This window comes from Lissotriton helveticus, chromosome 2_1 (genome assembly GCF_964261635.1).
Source record: "Lissotriton helveticus chromosome 2_1, aLisHel1.1, whole genome shotgun sequence".
NCBI classification, from domain to species: Eukaryota; Metazoa; Chordata; class Amphibia; order Caudata; family Salamandridae; genus Lissotriton; species Lissotriton helveticus.
Genome location: NC_136059.1, coordinates 1,710,184,630 through 1,710,198,564, shown reverse-complemented (window position 1 = coordinate 1,710,198,564; position 13,935 = coordinate 1,710,184,630).

Genomic DNA, 13,935 nt, shown 5'->3' with positions numbered 1-13,935 from the left:
CTCTTTGTTCTATTTTCCTGTAAATATTTGTGGAGTATTGATTTATTAGCTCATCGGGGGGGGGAAATTGCGGGAGGGGAGGGGAGCAGTCAGTGTTTGGACAGGGTTCTCTATCACCCAAGACTATGGGTCTTGCAGCCTCCATGGTTGGGTGGGCAGGGGGAGTCTCTGCTGGCAGAAGAGACAAAGGGGTTGGGTTGGGTGGGGTAGCCCTGTGCCCCTCCAGCTGGCTGCTGGAGGGGCACAGGGATATAAAATTGGGGTAAAAAAGCCAATAAATGAGTTTATGCAAATGAGAAGAAGTGATTTGGTATATTTGGAGAGAGGGTGATGCTTTTTTAAAGTTGTAGAAAGTCAATGCTGGGCTTGTTTTCAATAATTTCATTTAATGTCCGGGGCCTCAATGAGAGGACTAAACGGCAAAGGGTAGCGCAGGAAATTTAAAATATGCCTCCTGATGTGATATGTCTCCAGGAGACCCATATACCTTGGGCTAAATATAAGGTACTTATAGAGCTAGGGTATGAGTTACTGGCTTGTACTTCGCAATGGACTACAACCAGAGGGGTGGCCATCTTGGCTAAAAGAAGTAACTTAATGGTAGGGAAATATTTGGCAGATAAATATGGGCACTGGGTAATTGTTGAATGTGTTGTAGCTAATAACAAGTTTACAATATGTTTGGTATATGGATCCAATCAGGACGAAGCTCAGATACTAAATTACTTGAAAACTGAATTAGCTTCTTGGGAATCTCCTCTGATACTATGTGGGGATCTCAATATTCAGTTGGAAGAAATTAGTAAGGGCCCTGTTGGAGAAAAATATATTGGTCGACAACCCAAGGTTTATAAGGCATTACATCAAATCTTATATGAGCATGGGTTTTAGGATGCCTGGCCTAGATTAAACCATTCAGACCCTGGCTACACTCATTTTTCTTGCCCTTATCAGAAGCTAGCAAGACTCGATTATTTTTTGGTCTTATCGGTAGCACAAATACAGATTTTTCCAAGAATTACCTAGGACCATAATCCATTATTATTTACGGTTAAAATGCTAGGAGTGGTCCGAACCCAGGGGAGCTTCTCTTTTCATCGAAAACTTTTGTTAAACGACCAGTTTGTTAGTCATTTACGCCAATGGCTAAAAGAATTTCTTGTTATAAATTGGAACTCAACGAATAGCTGCATTATGTGGGACATGTTAAAGGCCGCACTTAGAGGGGAAATTCTGAGTTTCGGACTGTCTGCTCAAAAACAGCAGAGACAGCTTATTCAGGGATTGTACTAGAACCTTAAACATACAGAATATGCATTAATACACACTGTCAGGGAGAAGTCAGATAGTTCTCAGGCACAAAACGAGGTAGCACGATGTAAGGCTACGATAAATTAGAAATGGGCTAAAGATAATGCTAGCAAATATCAAACATTTAGAAAAGAGTGTTATGAGTATGGGGAGATGACAGGAAAGTGCCTGGCTAAGAAAATCAGGAGTAGAGAGATAAAAGATGTCATTACTGCAATTAAAGATGCTAACAGAAAAACGGTAGAGACACCGGCAGAGAGCTTAGAAGTTTTTCAAGCTTTTTATGAGGGATTATACACAGAAGAGCATACAAATCAAGATATATCTACATAATTTTATAAGGACCCTCACAAGAAGATATTAAGTGTGGCTGACAGTGCACATTTAGAAGAACCTACAACCCTGGAAAAATTAGAAGAGGCGGTCAGATCACTTGCAACAGGGAAAGCTGCAGGGCCAGATAAGCTGCCGCTTGAGTTCTATAAGAAATTTCTATCTGAGATACAAATAGCCATGCTTACCGTTCTTGGAGAGGCTCAGAAAGGGCATACCCCGGCGTCATGGGACGAAGCAAGTATAGCTATTTTTTTTTTAAGCCATATTTGCTGCATGGATCATATCAACCCATCTCGTTTTTAAATTGCGATGGGAAGATATATGCAAAAATACTTGCAACGCGACTCTCTCTGGTATTAACTCCCATAGTCTCTTTTTCGGCTGCATGGTTTTATTCCAGGAAGAGGCACGGTCAACCACGTCAGTCGGGTAGTCACCATGCTGGAAGCCGCTAATGTACGGAAAGCTCCGTGCGGTGTGGTGCTACTCGATGCAGAGAAAGTGTTTGACCGTGTTTCTTGGGAATTTGTATGGCCAACGATTTGATGGCAAGGTTTTAGATATGGTTTTATACAAGCTCTGCAGACTATGTATCACTCACCCAAGGCAAAAATAGTGCACTGGGGCTGGAGTCTAATTTTGTCACAATATCAAGAGGTACCTGACAAGGGTGCCCCTGTTCTCCTTTATTATTTGCCTTATATATTAATCCTTTTTTGAATTTATTGGAACATAGGCTAAATAGTCTGTTGGTGAGACCTGAGCTGGAGGTTACTCTACTAGCATACGCAGATGATATTGCTGTTATTTCACCGGATCCAAGCAAAACAGTGAAAGAGATTGAACAACTAGCGGCTGAATATGGGATAAGATCTGGATTTAAATTAAATACAACAAAAACACGAATAATCTGCACTAAGCAAGTATGTATTAACGATTCCAGGGTTACAGAGGAGGCCACATATTTGGGGATCCACATTAATGCGTGTTTAGACAAAATGGTATTATCTAATTGGGAGCCGTTAGTGCGGAAAATAAAAAAAGACCTGGATAGAATGGAAAGCCTATACTTAACTCACGATGAGGCCACTTCAAAAATTACAATGTATTTGTGGTAGCTTCTTGTGGGCGCAAGTTAAACCCCATCGAGCAATGAGGTATATGACCCTGCCTTGATCCCGAGAGGGGTGGGCTGTTCCAAATTTTCTGTTTTATTATTGGGTGTGTATGTTACAACAAATGGGCATTATTTTGGTTGGGGAAAGAGAGGGAAGGGCAGAAGAATTTTCGAATGTTTTTCAGATGTTGCTGGGCTTAAAAACAGAGAGGAATCTTTTCTTAAATTTGGAGCCCAGCTATTATTAAAAAACTTGACTCAAGGTGCTTCAAGCCGTTTACAAAGTATGGATAGAGGATCGAAAATATTTAAAGCTTGGTAAACTTAAATTTTATACACCCACCTCATCTTTAGCACTACCTCCCCTTATTTTTTCTGATAATGTTATGGTTAGATGGAGACAGAAAGGACTTATGACTTTGGGGGATTTAATTGACTGCAGTGGTATCAAGACTTATTCTTCCTTAATATCTGAATATGATCTCCCCAAATTGGATTTTTAAAAATATCTACAAATCTGCGAATATTTACAAAAGAGAGTAAATGTATTGAATTTGGCTAAAAAAAGTGTCTTGATGGAGAAAAACAGGAAGCATGGGAGGATTGGCATCTTATACCAGAATATTATGGAACTGCAAAGGGCTGATCCCGAAATACAGATTCTCAAATGGAATAATAGATTAAATTAGGCAGGGAATGTTCTATAGCAGTCAATCGCACTCTCAGAAAAGCTTTTGGTTTCCTCTAGTCGTAAGTCGCAATATTATAAAACTATTTTCAATTTGTATTATACTCCTGCCAAAATTGCACAGTGGGGGGGCCAAAATGAAGGTAAATGTACGCTCTGAGGGGCAGACCAATCTGATAGTTTGCATATGTTTTTTGAATGCCCAGACCTGAGACAATTTATAAATAAGATGGAGATTTGTTTGACAGAGGTGACAGGGGTGAGGATTGGTATTACATCTACTGAGATGATGTTTGGAAGTATTGGAATAATCATTAGCTACACAGGGAATGTACAAATTTAGGTATTTTATATTCATAGCTGTGGCGGTGGCTAGATTATGAATAGTGCCATTATGGAGGGAGAAAGAGCAACCATCTTTTTGAAATGTGGAGGGGCAGATTTTATTCCATATTTAACCTGGAAAATAGCTTTGCGCTCTCAAGGGACGTCAGAAACGCAGGTTAGGTATTAAGATATGGGGGCATTAGTAATCTGCAATAAGCCCTATCTTTCCTAAACCACATGTTAACATGCCTTGATTTATATCTGATTTCTTCCTCTGATCTCCTTTTTATCTTTTTCTTTCTTCTCTTTGAAAGATTATAATTACATGGAATGTTTGGTCTCGGACATGTTTTATATTTTTGTGAAATAATGTAAAACTATAGGATGACGAAAAGTATGTATTGATCCCTCTCATTATATTTTGTTTTTCTATTTCAATTACACTTATATAAATGTATGTGGATTTTATTGGCTAATAAAGTAAAAAGGAAAAAAAAGAAAAGAAAATATCAAGATTTGGGACTGCCATAGATAACAATAACAACTTTATTAGAGTGATCTCAGACAGCTTCAGAAAAAGCAGGAGGAACATGGAAAGAGGAATCATATTTCTTATTGGTCACCAATTGTCTGAAAGTATACAACGGGGCTCCAACCCCAAACTGTGTTGTCAAAGAAATATAAGTTCACCTGTGGTGATTAGTGTGTTTTGAGTCAAATACTGAAATCTGTATCAAGACAGTTCTTTACACGACATGGAATAACATGGATATTTTACACAAGGATTCATGAACAGTGGCCATCTCCAAGCTGTGGTGATTGTTATGTTACTTAACTGGTGCCCTTTGAAATAGGGTGCCTGGCTCTGGTGAATTGAGACATATGCACCCTAGGAAGTTGATCTGATAAGACACCTCCCTACCCCCAGAAAGGACCTCTTCCCCTCACACCTGTATCCCATTGGATGGCAAAAAGTGGCCAAATAGGCAGAGGAATAGATGACAATGACACAAGGCAACTAAAGTGAGTCTAGTTCAATAATCAGTATAACATTCTTATAGTACAATGGGATCTGTTCTATTGCACACTCCCTCTCTTCCAACTCCCACTGACAGACTTCTCAAATGAACTAGGTGGTCCTTATTGCAATGCTGCTGATATTATTTACCATCCATCATCAACTTCAGATTATTGATTGATGATATAATGCACCATACATAAATAGAGGAGAGTGATTTCTGTAAGAGAAAACTACAAAGATATGTTCATTGGATCAAGAATGAAATGGGTCAAATAGGATGGGGTAGGAGAGGAGGTAAAGTAGACAATAACCCAAGGAGAATCTTTTAATGAATGAAGGAGAATAGGCAGGCACTGGAACAAGATCGGTAAAAAGTCTCCAGTCCACCCTACAGATTAATAGATTTCCTCTTTCATTGGAGTATGTATAGTGTATATAGAAATATACCCAGAGGGCACGGGGAAGTGGATTGCAAACAAGTAAACACACATTGACAAATAGGCTGGAGATCTGGTAATAGTCCAGCACACATCAATCACTGGAAGACAGTGAATAATTAGAGCTGGAAAGCACCAACTATTTATGATTTGATTTCACATTTCAGGGTAATCAGGGTTTTAGAAACAAGAAACTTACTGACTTACTGGTAAAGAGAGGTAATCAGCCTAAGCCAGCAAATGGAGAGGGGTTGTATACTTAGTAGTCAACAAGAAGCCAGTATAGCATTATACACCAAAAGTCAATATGAATAATCACAATGTAGTCTACAGAGGGAAGACCTGCAGAGTGGATGAAGGAAAAAGCTCAACAATGCCCCTATCTATCACATGAACATACCAAGTGGATGAGTAAAAGGAAAAATTGAAAAAGTGCACAGGGTCAAGAGTGATGGGAAATTTTGAAATGGAAGCAGGATAGCCACACAACATGAAGCATTGCCAGGCACCAAAGGACAGTTTCCAAGGGCCTTCAATCTAACATTGCCCTTCTTAACCTGAAAGCCCCATCTTAGAATCCAGATAAGGTTCCTTTCCACCATTCCAGACCTGCCATCCTAGACACCATGTCCCAGTCCATCACAATGTGTAAACAATTTAGGATCACTTGTGCTCCACTATGAGGCAAGGTGCATGCTGTGGGTCAAGGTGAGCTCAGACACATCCATTCTGCAGGACGCTCTGTCTGTTCCTGTGGGGTCCAGTGCTCTTCAAGTGGTTTTAGGGGACAGCACCTTCCAAAACCAGGTATTAAATAGCTCACATAAATGTACTAATTAGTGCAATGTGTTTATCAATTGCCTAGTTATATTTTAATATGGTGGATGTTTACATAACATGTTTTCTACTAAATGTGTAGTTTATGTTTGTTTTTAATGATTTGCATAAAATGTATCAATACTTCACAACGTTGAATATACTGCCATAGTAGGAATAGAAAAGGGGGCCTTCTGAATTTGAAAATGCTGCTTGCATTTCATACAGTGGGGTGCTGGTGTTATCAGGTTGTAATTATAATTACTGGTTATGGGATGAACTTAAATGTCACACTGCTTGACAGTCACTTATAAAGAGGTCTCTACATGCAATGGGCTTCCTTTTTCTGCTCTGGAATTAACTGCTTGCAAAACACTTTCTTTGCTGCACCTTTTCTATCACTGTACCCAGTCGCCGGGTATAACACACCCTATCACTACTGCGTTTGACTTTTATGTTGTTTGTCTTCCCCCTCCCTATGCTCCATCCTGTGCGTGGCTACGTCAGGGTGTTTTGTAAGCAGACCAGATGATGAAGCATGTCAAACACATTTGTGTGTGAGTGAGGGCAGTTTTCAAATACACAATTTGTGCCACTGCATTTTAATCACCTTTTCTTCTCTCTACCCCTCTCGGTGTTATCATGTTATTTAAGGAGATTCGGGGTTGATGAGATTTTTTACCCTCTCCCCTTCTTTGTGAGAAATACTGGAATTAACTGTGCCATCTCTCAGGTGTTTCTAGAAAGACTGTAAAAGTTACAATCATTTAGAGCAGAATTTAAAACTGTTTTTCTTAAACAGGTGTACATCCACAGATTGCATGCAAATTATGTCCACATGATTTATTCCTAAAAATCCAGCACAAAACATTGTTCTTTAATGACACTTTTACTTCCATCCCTTGTTTAAAATGCACCTCTGCTTCCCATCTACCTCCTGCATGCCTCTTCTTTATATAAACTACTCTAAATATCATACTGGGTGGTCCTAGACTTCTTTTTTTTTATAAAACCTTAACAATGTCTATTGAAGCAAGCACCTGCTTTTCACATAGCCCCCTCTAAAGATCACAAACTATTTACCACAAAGAAACTGGAGTAGATTAATGGAATGGTTTCGTAGTATGCAAGGTTAACCCCAATATCCATTGGACTGACCACTAACTTTAAGCTCCGGGTAGAATGCTACTTGCTGTAAAGGGCTCCAATGCCTCATCAGGGGTAGTAAGCACTGTAGAAATGAAATTTAAATTTAAACTCTAAGAACTCCTTGGCGTCTTCGCCAGCAATTGATTCTGCCCAGTGATCACACATTTTGAAATATTCAAAATTCAAAAGAAATTAACATAGATGAGTGGTAAATCTTCAAAATGCCGCACCTTAGAGTTGATATGAATTGGCATCAGATTTATTGCCAGTCATACTCCGCATACTTTAAAACTACTTTCTTATTTCTCTATATGTGCACTGAAAGGTAAAATGTCCTTCAGTATTTAATAAATTGGTTGTTTAAGTTACCATAAGTTGACCGGCGTAAAAGTTATTTTGGACCTTAGCCTGATTGCACTGAAAATATAGCTTTTAAAAGTTCTATTGTGAACCCCGTCTGCTGTAGACGCACAACGACTAAGGGCGAACTGGATAAAGCAATCAATATGCTCGCCAGCAGTACACAAAAAGAGAAGAGTCATTACACTGATAAACAAAAAGGTCAAACTAGTCCTACTTGAGACCTACGCTGATGAGGAGGGGAGAATCCTATTAACTTGCCTCAAGAAGGGGGAAGAGACGATCCACATCGCCAATATTTATGGGCCCAACAAAGATGACAATGCATTCTGGGGAGAGGTCGAGAGCAGACTAAGCAAGCTACCCCAAGATGACCTCCTAATTGTAGCAGGAGACCTCAACCAAGTGCTAGACCAGGCCACAGACAGGAACCCCCAAAGAACCAGTCACTGCCCTCAGGGGGAGAATACCCTAAAGATGCTATGCGCCAAGCTCCAACTTAGAGACCCCTGGAGACTCCAGAACCCAGACGCCAGGGACTATACCTTCTACTCCCACCCACATAATTCCTATAGCAGGATTGATTACATACTAATGTCAGCCTCACACACACACCTTATTGACCAAACAGAAATCGCCCCAAGGTCAATTTCAGACCACTCACATATCAGTCTAACACTTGGCGGGAGAAATAACGAGCACATAAGCCGCAGGTGGAGATTCTACAGCGACATCCTCAAAAACACCGCCAACGCAGCTGAGATAGAAGAGACCATAAAAGACTACCTAGAGTTCAATGACAGCCCAGATACGGATAGAGGCACCCTCTGGGATGCCATGAAAGCCACAGTCAGGGGCAAAATACTCTCCATCAAATCCAGAATGAACAGTGAGAGAAACAAACAAGTTCTAGAACTCGAGAAACAGATCAAAGAATTAGAAATGTGCCATATCTCCAACTTAACAGACAGGAATACACTCACAGTCCTAACGAAGATGAAATACAAACTCAACAAGATCTTAAGTGAGGGGGCGGGCACATGGATAAACAAATACAAAGCAATAAACTTATGCTCAGCGAACAAAGCGGGGAAAGTGCTGGCCTCATACCTTAAGAGCAAACAGAGGCAGAACACAATTGCAGCAATAACAGACTCCAAAAAGAAATCCCAAACGTCAAACAAAGAAATCCTCAAGGTCATTAAAGAGTTTTACGAGGGCCTTTACAGGGAAGACAAAATCCTCATAGCGTACGTGGGAGCCAGTCTCCTAGACAGGCTTACTCTGCCCACAATGACGAAGCCACAAAGGGCATAACTAGAACAGGACATAACGGGAGCAGAGATAGAAAAAGCAGTGGCGAACCTCAAAGATACCAAAGCCCCGGGTCCGGACGGATATACAGCAGGATTCTATAAACACTTCCTCCCTCTAATCAAGCCCACAATGGAAGAGGTCTTCTCGCACTGCATCAAAAGGGGAAAATGACTAACTCAATGGCAGAGGCCAACATATTAGTCATCCCAAAAGAGGGCAAAGACCCACAGCACCCAAAAAACTACCGGCCCATTTCCCTAATTAACATTGATTGCAAGATATATGCAAAGGTCCTAGCAGCGAGGCTTAACACACAGCTCCCAAACCTTATCCACAGCTCTCAAGTGGGCTTCCTCAAAAACAGGATGTCCCACGACAATACAAGACTCTTAATGGAAAGCCCATGTTCTTGTGTTAACATGGGCTTCTATGTGAATTAACAAGGGCGTATTATCAAGACCATTATCGCCGTTTTATCGGCAGTTTCCTGCCGATAAAATGGCGATAATTTTAATACCAGTCCTTGATAATATGCCCCATTGTCCTTTTCAGGTTCATCTAAAGCAGTGCCTTGTTTTAGGTCTTTCACTAATTACTCATTGGTGTTTGATGGGTGTGTGTTCGTGGGATAAGGCCCAACAAGAGAGTTCTGCACAATAAAAGTAGACATGCTTGCCAGCACCTTCCAGCTCTGTGCATGGTGGTGTTGAATGCGGAAGCCCCTTGCTTTGTGGTTTGCCAGGCACCACAATAGCCACAGCCTCTATTGTGCTTTCCCTTGCTGTTGCAGTCTCCCAATAGTAGCTCATCCTCTCTGACCAGGCTCCTGAAGAGTGTATTCATGCCAACTGTAATGGGGTGGTGGTGATAAGACGAGTTGAACACGACTTGGTCCTAATTCAGGAATGCGATGATCTCTATATAAGAGGAAACGAAGAATATTGTTTCGCCAAGAATACAGTAAGTAAAGGGACATGTTTGTAACCATGAAGATCCCAACCTTACCAGGACGTGGGCCAATAACAGATTCCCTAAAGCTTGATAATCCATAGAACTATATAGAGGCAGTCGGTTGGTAGTGTCAGGAGACTTGTTCTGTTAAAAGTTCAATGAGAGAAAGGCACAATCTACATTAAGATTTCCCAGACTGTACAAGAAAAAGAGAACCTTAGACACCCTAGTAGAACATAAGCTTGAGGAATAGGCAGTCACCTCTAGTGGGGAAAACCAAAAGAATCACACCCTATGATTTTCCCTCTAGAATTCAGGTCAATTCAAGTCAATTAAAAAACATTATTTGTTCAGCTGCAAAGAGCCATAAAAGATACATTAATCAAAAAACAATTAAGAAAAATTAGCAAAACAATTTAAAAAGCATTTGACTTCGTAATAAATCAAAACCAATGTAAAATAATGTATTTACATCAGGAGCAGCTCTTAGGAACTATTACATAATAACATATATTGGTAACGCCTTCAAGGTCATGTTTATAGAGTGATGAATGCTATACTGTCCTCTTATTATTCTAACATAGATCTCCTGATTCTAATAGCCTGTAGAATGAAGCTAACCACAGCTGAATCGATACATTCTGTAGACAATTGTTTCAGACAAAGAGGGCAACTCTAGATTTTCTGATGTTCAGAATGTGCAACATAATCGTTGCTCAGTGTTCTTTAAAATTAACAAAGAAACGTGAAATGAAATGTGGACTGTGAAGAGCCCTCATCTCACAGGCAAGGATATAACTCCTCCCTCCAAAAAACAAGTTTAAAAAAAGTAACAAAAAATGACCAATATTTAAACTTAAAATCTGTTAACAGAAATCTACTCACATCTGTAAGGTATAGTTCTAGGATATTGGTAGTAGAAAGCAGAGAATGAGCTCACACTGAAATATTTAATTACCCTTACATTATCACACCATTATAAAAATAGGGACTTTAAGGTATATTTCAATGATGGATTAATAACATTCAGGTTAATAAATATCTTTAGTTTAACTAGAGAATTACAGCATATTTTAATTAAATTCAACTAGGAAATCTGATACACATAATCTAACCTCAGGCAGTCACCAATCACTCTCTATAGGCCATTAGTAGAAGAGACCCACTTACTTCTGCTGAAGGAAAATATTTTCAGAAAAAATGGTGTGTAAGTCAGCAAGTGGTTCTTTGTCAATCACTTATCCTGTCATTAGCAAAATACCATAGTAAAATGCTGCAGCTGTCTCAGAGTCATGGGTGGACCCTAGGATGTAGAGGAGATACAAGGCTCGCTCATACTTTTCAAACAGGGTCATGTATACCCAGACAGCAATGTACTGTCCATCAGCTGAAGAGCCAATAGAAAGTGTGAATAGGTTCTCTTTTTCTGACGTCCACTTTCGGCATATATGTAAGAATGTAATGAGATCACTGGAACTCTCACACTTGGTCTGCCATTATACAATTACTTCTGTTGTATTATGTGACAATGTACTCTGAAGCATTTTCTAAATAATGCTTGATGACCTCCCAGATCCGAGATGTTCCTATGCCATATGTTTTACAAACAGATTTTAGCAGATCAAGATGCCAACTGCATTTCATCTTTGATTTAAAAGGTAAGCAAGATATTGCATTTCCAACAGCTAAAATCTTTGTGTGCCAACCCTAGGAAGATGGTCCATTGAAAGATTTGAATCTACTGCGCAAAAAAACTGATTCTACAGAAAACCATTGGACCCAAAGGAACAAACGTAGACAATGTTCTATATCTACCCTAGTTTATCCTTAAAATCATCTCTGGTGCAAATTTTGAGGTACTGATCTTCAGACAGTTGGGTGTGCCCCTTGCGGGTGGTTTGGAGTCATTTACAGTTGGAACACATTTCCATGTCCCCTTTTTCCCGGGAAACTAAGTCCCGCAATAATGAAAGTCAATTGTGGTTTTCGCTTATGTATTGTCTTTATCTGTTCTTGTCATTGTGTGTTTTGGTTTATTTCTGAAGGGAGATCAGCTTGTACGGTAGAAGCCTAGTTATTGATGTAAAGATCAGTGCCCCTTGCAATTAAATTACTACAAAATAAGTAAGTTAGAGTGGGCGGGGATATTGAAGCACTGAGATGAGAAACCACTTTGCTAAACTTTTTTGTGCTGTTTGAAAATATTTGACCTGATATGCAGTAATGACACAATACATAGTGGCATTGTGCAATTAGTCTAATGGATTAATTTTCAGAGAGCTGCAGTGTTTAGGGGGAATGAGGGGATGGGGTACTGTTGTTGGGGCTTGAAGGGGGATAGGTCTTTGAAGTGGGTGTATAGGATTGTGTACTTTCTATAGACTTGTCAATTCCAAGCATGACTAGCTATAGGTCTTGTGGCTTAGTCAACTAATGCGTCCACTGTAGGGGCCTGTGTTGGACCTCATGGTAACAGGTTCAAATCCTGATGAGTCTACTCAGCCTGTCATCCCTCTGAAGTTGATAAAATGAGTATTGTTGAGTTGGGTAATACGAAACATCTGTTATTCAGTGCCAATGTACCCTTCTGGGTGAACGTGCACTGTGCAAATTCATGTCTCTATTCCAGTTTTTTTTGGTTCTGGGACTTGTAGTATTCTTTAGACAATTATAAAAGGTCCAGAATTAAAAGAAAAGAACAAACTGGAACCGGCTATTTCTACATGGGCTTGAGAAACTTAGCAGCTATGGCTTTGTAGAGGGTGCACTGGCTATAACTTTAAAGAAGCCTTTAAGCAGGGGATCTGGACGGGAATTTCAAGGGAGCATATATATATTTTGACTTCAGAACTATCTGTATGGTTTTTAGAAGGGATACAGACCTTTATAGAGTCACACTGAATACATCTTTCAACAAGAGGAGATGGATCGTGCTTTCAAATGAGGCTGGATGGAGCTTTCCGGAAGGGTCATACCTATCATTTGTGCAGCTGGTGCACTGGCACCAGAGCTCAGGAGTGTGAGGGGACACATTCATATCAATTGAGGCTGTACTGCATTACCAGGCTGAAGAACTGAGGGGATTTTACATGCTTGCATTAGGAACCAAGGCACACGTGCTGTGCTACTGACTGAGATTTAAAAAAGGGTACTGTATGTGCGTTTTTAGATAAGAAAGTGACGAGAATCTGAAAGGTACTCAGTTAGGTTTTGAATTAGAGTTTTTCTGCATGTGAATTTTTAGATGGGAGGAGAGGATCTTGATGTGTCTTTAGAGAGTATCGGGTCCATTAGGATGTCGGGCGTATTGCCTCCGCCAGGGTGGCGGTGGCCACCGCCACCCTGGCGGAGGCAATCCGCCCGACAAGCACCCTCGTCTTCCCCTCTGCCAGATTAGGATGGCGGAGGGGATAGCAGCGGACGGAAAGACGGTCCGCCGCTTTACCGTTGCAGTCGCCTTGCGACCGCGGCGGTAATAGATTAATATGGTGGCGTGTCCAATGGACACCGCCAGCCATATTATGATGGCACAAAGTAGGGGCCTTTCCGCGGCGGCAATGCCGCCACGGAAAGGCAGGCGGAGATTGCTGCGGGGGCCCCCTGCAGGGCCCCCAGGTTGCTACCACTGTCGGGGGGCGCATGGAGGGGTACCTATGGTACCCCCCCACATGTACATATGCAAAGTGGCAGGCACCGCGCGGTGCCTGCCGCTTTGCATCTTCAAAAGCGTCAACATATGTTTTGCATTGTGGCGGGCGGTTCACAATGTAAAACCTATAGGATGTGCCCGCCACTGTGGGGGGCACATCCTAATACCCACAACGGGACCCCTGCCCTTATGGCGGGCGGTCCCGATCTCCGTTAGGGTCCGCCCGCCATCCTAATGGACCCTTATGTCTGGATGGGGCATTGAAGAAGTGGTGAAGAGGACCCCTAGTATAGAATGATTGGATGGGGTGTGAGAACAGAGTGTGCTGCAGAATGCAGCACACTTTGAAAGAGGAAAACACATGGATTCATAAAGAAATTACTCCTTGTTTTGTCTCTATCAGGAACACGCACAATTTTAATGCATTCCCAGTTTTACCAGTCTTGGTAAATCTGG